Here is a 6,869-nt window from a genome sequence, read left to right on the forward strand (position 1 = left end):
GAAGGGGAGGGGAAGGAGGGAAGGGACTCTGGGAGGTGGGGACTGAGATTAAGGGCAGTGTTTGGGCTGTAAATAAATAAATAATAAAACCAAAGAATTACTGAAGTACTGCAGGATGGGCTTGAAGAGACTTTCCTAGTCACACCTCCCACCATGACCAATCAATGCCAGGCAATGGCAATAGTCTGACCAGACCTAGTCATCCCCAGATGTTGTTGCACAATACTCAATACTCCTGAAACAGGAAACGTCAACATGCCACTCATCTTTATGGTGGGGCTGCTACTGGCCACCTTGCCATTGTCCCTTGGTATTTCTATGAGTTGAGAAGGAAGTCAGTCTTAAATCATTGATGACTCTTGATGGCCAGGACATAGAAATTCCGTTCTGGCCTTTGGGGTTTTATGTCATATATACTTCTAATAAAAAAAAACAAAACGAGTGGAACAGGGCAGTGGTGGCACATACAGTGGTGGCAGTGTTAATCCCAGAACTCAGGAGTGAAAGGCAGGCAGATCCCTGAGTTTGAGGTTAGCCTGGTCTACAGAGTAAGTTCTAGGACAGCCAGGGTTACACAGAGAAACTTTGTTTCAGAAAACAAAACAAACCCTGGGTAGAGTCTCTTAGTATTGTTTTCTTACCAGTCAATGTTCAATTTGTATCTTCTAGACAGCAGGAATGGCTTTGTAATGGTTCACCCAGAGAAGTTAATTAACCAGCAAGTGTTCTTTGCTATCATCTGGACAGGATTTATTCAGACCTCCTGGTTACCCTCTTTGCAGCCTGTGTTTGCTTCTCCCTGTGATGGTAGCCAGGCCTATTTCACACAGGGATGGACTAGGGGCAGAGAAGTTTAGCTGGCAGTGGCTGGGTGCAGGCAGGATCTTGGTTGGCAGTGAGTAAGAGGACAAAGCATGCACCCTCAGGAAGAGCTTCCAGAGAACTGGTTCATTTAATGGGAATGGAGGGGAATAAAGACCATTTAAACCTTTGGGGGTGAGTGTATGTCATTGGCAGGGGCCAGGGTGCCTCATTTGCATGAAGAAGAATTCCAGGTGCTGCTGGACATAACCTTATAGGTGGAGAATGTTAAGGCCTACGACACTGTTGCCTGTCTAGCCAGCCATTTTGTGCCATTACTAATGTTATGAAGAAAATCTCCCATGTGCTGTTACTAGGAAACTTTCTCATGCCCGAGTTGATTGCATATTCTGTTATGTTCTGTGCTTTGGTGTTCTTGGAAACCAATCACGATAGAAGTCATTTAGAACTGCTTTGTATAGTTAGCCACAATCAGCTTGAGCACATACTTGCCAATGACCAGGTAAGCACTTCCTGCACTTGTGTATGAGCTTTTATGTGTTTGCCTTTGTAAGCTGCCCCTGGGATGGACACCAGTGTTAGAGATATCTGTATCAATATAAGAAGCTGTTTGGAGTGACTTCCATTTTCAGTAGGGGTCCAGTAAAGTTTAAGTTCCCAAGACTTCCCTGGGAATTGATATTCTACTTGCCAGAAAAAGACATGTACAGAGGGTAACTGCCATCCTAGTTGGCAAACAAAGACACAAATGTTAGGCGAGGCAAGTCCCCTGCCACAGTTGAATACCCCAACCAATGGGAGCAGGATAAGTGTAATAGCAAAGACATGTTCCTAAGGAAGTGCCCTACTCCTAAATCCTGATTGATAGAATAACTTGGCACAGACGTTTACAGATCTCAAAGCTTAAAAGTTCTGTAGAATCCTGGCTGGTAGTTGCAGCCAGCTTCTGAGTCAGTCTGTGGCCCTCATCCACCAGTCCTGGGGCCAATGCTCAATATACCATATGAGATCAGTGTTCATGTGGTTTTGAGGCAACCCCTGGACCCCAACAGAGAGGAAATGTAACATGACTACCAGCTACATTACCTCCTCTAGTGAAGCAAGGGTGTGGGGCACAGGGCTACATGCACCAGTACATGCAGGCCTGGGGCAGGGGGTGAGTGACCCCACTCCTACCAATCTCAGGACAAGAGTTTCAGGGTTTGGATAACTTGACTCCACTCTTGTTCCAGGCTTGCTTCTCTGGGTCCCACAGCTCTCTGGGCCCCACGCTCTCTTACAGATAAGTTAGAGTCACCCCTGGTCCTCAGGTGACCAGTGATAAATCATCACCTCCAATGTGAATTGTGGTGACCAGGTTTTCTGATCATTGATAAAATTCTCTCCTGGGTTTCAAAACTTCAAAGGAGCCTTGAGAAATTGTCCTCAGTATTGAGACGATTTAAATCAGTTCTTGTTGATTGCACTGGAAGGGTATTGTGACTCAGTGAAGATTCAAATAGCATGCAACAGCAAAGAGTGTTTATTCAGCAGAATTTCCTGCATGCAGGGCTCTCCTCATTTCCTGGTGGACTCGAAGGCTCAGCTTTTATTCAGTTAGGGGAATTCTAGAGAAGGGAATGTGCCCTTTGACCTTGATTACTTAGCTCTGTCTCTAGGGGTCTGATGATTGTACAACTGGTTAGGCTCTGGCATCTTTCCAGAGGTTTCTTACTCATTCTAGCTACCTATTCTTGCTTCAGGCCAGATGACAAAGGTGTCCTCGGATTGGCTGCCCCAGGCTGTGGTTGGCTGGCCACAGGTTCCTGGCTCCAGATTCTCATTTCTGGGAAACAGAAACTTAGCCCTAGTCTCCCAAACTGCCAGTGTGCAGCCTGTCATGGAGTCAGCCTGGCTCTGGCTAACTCAGGCCTCTCTGCACACTCTGTCATTGTCTTAAATCGGCTGTTTTGCTGAATGAGTAGTACCTGCAGAGTTGCACTCTAGAGGCACATCAGTGCTGAAAGGCACTGCTTTAGACCATGACTCTGGGTTCTTAGGCCCCAATCCACATGTCTTTGAAGAGAGCATGAGGGGTTGTGGTAGATGAGGTGGCATGTCTTCTAGTATCTTCTACTACAATGTTAGGAAACTAGTATCATATAAGGAGGCCCCACACAGCAACCATGACCTCGTTCCTTAATATGGGGTCCTCAGATGTATTGTGACTTCATTACTTTGTGATTAATAATTAATGATGGAAATTAATACAATTAACATGGTGGAGGTTGCTTTTTAACCAGCTACACTCAAATAAAAGACACAGAGCCCTTTAGAATTATAGTAAGCTTTGAAGCACCGGAGGTAGGCAGATATCAACCTTCTAAGCAATTTTCTGCTTTCATGTCTAGAACCCTAATATACTACTTGCCATAAATGTAGGCTTATATTTTTCCAAGAACCTACTTTTAATATGGGTCCTTAAATGCTTTGCTCTCCCTTCTAGCCCACCATCCACCAGGGGTAGTGGAAAGGAAAAGCTACTAGAGCAAAAGAATATTGTTTTTTGCAGTGAGTCCAATCTGTGTTGTCAGGATATCAGCAGTTCAGTTCATATCAACTGCAGCGGCCTGATCCATGCACAATCACCATTCATGAATCAGCAACTGGCAAATCGATCTAGAAAAAATTGTGAGGCTCTGCTAATCACCCAAGTCTCTGGAAGCAGCAAGAAAAGCTGCTAGAACACCTCCAGAAGGTCTTTGGTGCATTTCTGTGAAGTCATGATAAATGATGACCTGCAAAGAATGGCAAGGTCAACTAATACTATAAGCATCATCAGGGAAGACCAGCATCAGCAAAGCCCAATGATGACCAACAAAGAATGGTAAGGTGAACCAATACCACAGAGCATCATCCATTGTCTGGAGATCCAATGTCGATTCAACCAATTCAATTTCACCTAGATCTACTATATACATTGGGAATCCATGTAAGAATTCTTTTGTGAAACAGACTGTCTTAGTTAGGGTTTTACTGCTGTGAACAGACACCATGATCAAGGCAAGTCTTACCAAGGACAACATTTAACTGGGACTGGCTTACAGGTTCAGAGGCTCAGTCCAGTATCATCAAGGCAGGAGCATGGCAGCATCCAGGTAGGCGTGGTTCAGGAGGAACTGAGGATTCTACATCTTCATCTGAATACTGACTTCCAGGCAGCTAGGATGGGGGTCTTAAAGCCCATGCCCACAGTGACACACCTATTCCAACAAGGCCATACCTGCTAATAGTGCCCTTTCCTGGGCCAAGCATATACAAACCATCACATAGAACCAACCAAGAACAAAACTGACTTAAAACCCACCAACATCGATACGTTTTTTTCAGTCTCCTAGATCTTAAGGGATTTGATGTTCCTGCTAGTAGAACCATGAGGAAAGTCTCCCAAATACTCCAAGCGTTACATTCTTTCACAGCTAATGACCTATCACCATTGCTGCACTGTATCCATGATACATCTATCTGTAACCATGGCTTCTATTTTCACAAGTTGCCACCCTGGTTGGAAGACACCTTTGTGAGGCTGAAGATTAGGAGTGGGCAATTGTAAGTCTTATAGCAACTAGAGATAAACTCCCCACCACCAACCGACCCCATAAGGGCATTCTGATTCAAATGGTCACCTTTCATGTGCACCGGTTATAGCTGCTGCTAGATTTGGGGTGAGTAATTTGAGAAGAGAACATTGTGATGGGGAAACTCAGGCCTTAGATCCTCAAATGGACCCCTTATAAAAGACTGGTAGTCATCTGGTTCTTATAACTCACGACTTATGACTGTTCTAGGTGAGAATTCCATTCAAATGGGTCCATACCTGAGTTCTACCAGATCTTAACCATTTGGAAAGTCCCTTTTGCTTATAACAATACCTTCCCCAGAGCCAATATACAATGAGTGTAGACAGAATCAATAGGACCTGGATTCAGCAGCAGCAGCAGTGGGTGACACAGATAATCAGTAGAATACCTCAAGTCCATGCAGATTTAGTACCATAGCACTCTGCCTGTGCTCATAGAACCTGTGCTTGAGAGAATAAAGGTGAGAGCTGAGAGCCAGGACAAGCCATTCATCAAACAACTCTGGTCATACAGGCATGGCTGCTACCTGCCTGTTCTTTGAGGGAAAGTCAGGCTTCTTCAATTGTGAGGCATAGTGAGGTCACAAGAAGACAGGCATGGCTTTTCATTCTTATTAACCATGTATAATCTTAACTCATCCACAGCACCCTATCTGTTTGGACTGAGACTAAAAGAGAGTCTTTAGACCCATACGTCTTTGAAAATGGTGCACACTGCCTCAGAGGTGGGTAGAATGTATGGGGTGATGCTGGTGCACCTTACAATCTACAGCTGATCATCTGAAGTCAATAGTTTTTAATTTATTTTAGAGAAAAATGAGAAGAATTGCTAGAAAAGTTGAGACACTCCAAGGGACTCTTTATCCTGTTCAGATAAGCAAAGATATAAACCATATATCCAGGCCATGCATGCTCTGCCCCTGTGTGCCTTCTGATATTTGTTGCTTTGCAGTTTACTATCTGAAAATAGGGACTGGACTGTAATAAAAATGGTTGTACGCCAGGGATGAAGGGTACTGGCCCCATTTTCACAGGCCTGCTACTGTTTAATGCAGAAAGCTCAGGCCCTTGTGGTACCAATGCTAAATAGCTTAAATGAGGACTGTGTAAATAAAGATAGGCTCAGATTTATTCAATTAGCTCCACTCCCTGGAGTTTTAGAATCTGTTTTACCTGCCCTTTCTCTGTGTCTCCCAAGCAGATGAACAGGAATGGATGAAATAATTCTCTCATGTTGTTCTCCCACCTGGAAGGTGATTTACTTTCAAAGGTCGTTTCATGAGTTCGTGCCTTAACTCTGCATTATCCTAACTAAGCTCCTGGCTCCTCTAAATCCCTCTGTTCAGTTAGGGCTCAGTAAACCATTTGTTAAGTAAATGGAACAATAACAAAGCCTGCACTTTGTGCTCTGGTGATAGCTAGCTGCTGTGTGGCTAGGCTCTAGACTCATTCTGCATTTTCCATTCCCATTTATCTCCACTGTCTGGTAGCAATTGCTTTCTAAACTCCAACCAAGACATTTCCTTTAAAAATCTCCCCCATTCATTCCAGAATGTTCTCTTCTGCCCCCCTCCCTTCATCTTTCCTTCCCTTCCTCCTTTCTCTGACTCCATTTTTTTCCCTCATAAATATTTCTCAGCAGGTTGTAGTAGGACTGGCATATCAGAGAATTTAATCATCTAGCTTGGGCTAGAGCAGTATTTAAATGAGCTTATTGAATGAATAGAAATGTTGGCCTATGCAATAAAATGCTGGCAGTCTTCAGATGAATTTGGTTTTAGAGTCTGGATCCTAAATGAATAATTAATTATATGTATATACAAACCCAAAATACATTATATTATTACTCCCACCCACTTCTTCCAATTTCCAGAGTTCTTTCTAATATAAGATATTAATTTAGAATGACACAGGTCAGTATTGACTGGAGTTTGCCCATATGGAGTGGAAAGAGGGCATCTGGTATATGCAGGCCCTGAGCTGAGACCTTGGCTTTTCGCCTTGATGGTCAAAGCACAGAGCTGCTCATTCTGGGAAGCTGAGGATGCCTCTGGGTATAACACAATCTGTGTAAATGTGAAAAAATTTTTTGAACATCAAAAATGAAGATGGACAAATAAAAATATTAAGAACCACAGTTGTAACCAAGCAGAGATGTGGGGAAGCAATTAGAAAGAATACTCCTGTCCAGCAACATGAAGAAGTATAGACTGCTACAGAAAACACTGCCTCTTCCCTGAAGCTCAGCAGTGGACTCGGTTTCTGGGCACTCTGGATAGGAGTGGGGTCTGATTCCTACAAGCGGCTGCAGTGAGAGTTGAACTTAGCACCACGTGTGAGTATTACTGGTTCCAAAGGGTTTTCTTATTTTTGCTGTCCTAAACACTAAAATGTTTTCTTTTAAAAAGCAGCAGGGATATGATTGGTT

The sequence above is a fragment of the Mastomys coucha genome, unplaced genomic scaffold, assembly GCF_008632895.1.
Source record: "Mastomys coucha isolate ucsf_1 unplaced genomic scaffold, UCSF_Mcou_1 pScaffold4, whole genome shotgun sequence".
Classification (NCBI taxonomy): Eukaryota; Metazoa; Chordata; class Mammalia; order Rodentia; family Muridae; genus Mastomys; species Mastomys coucha.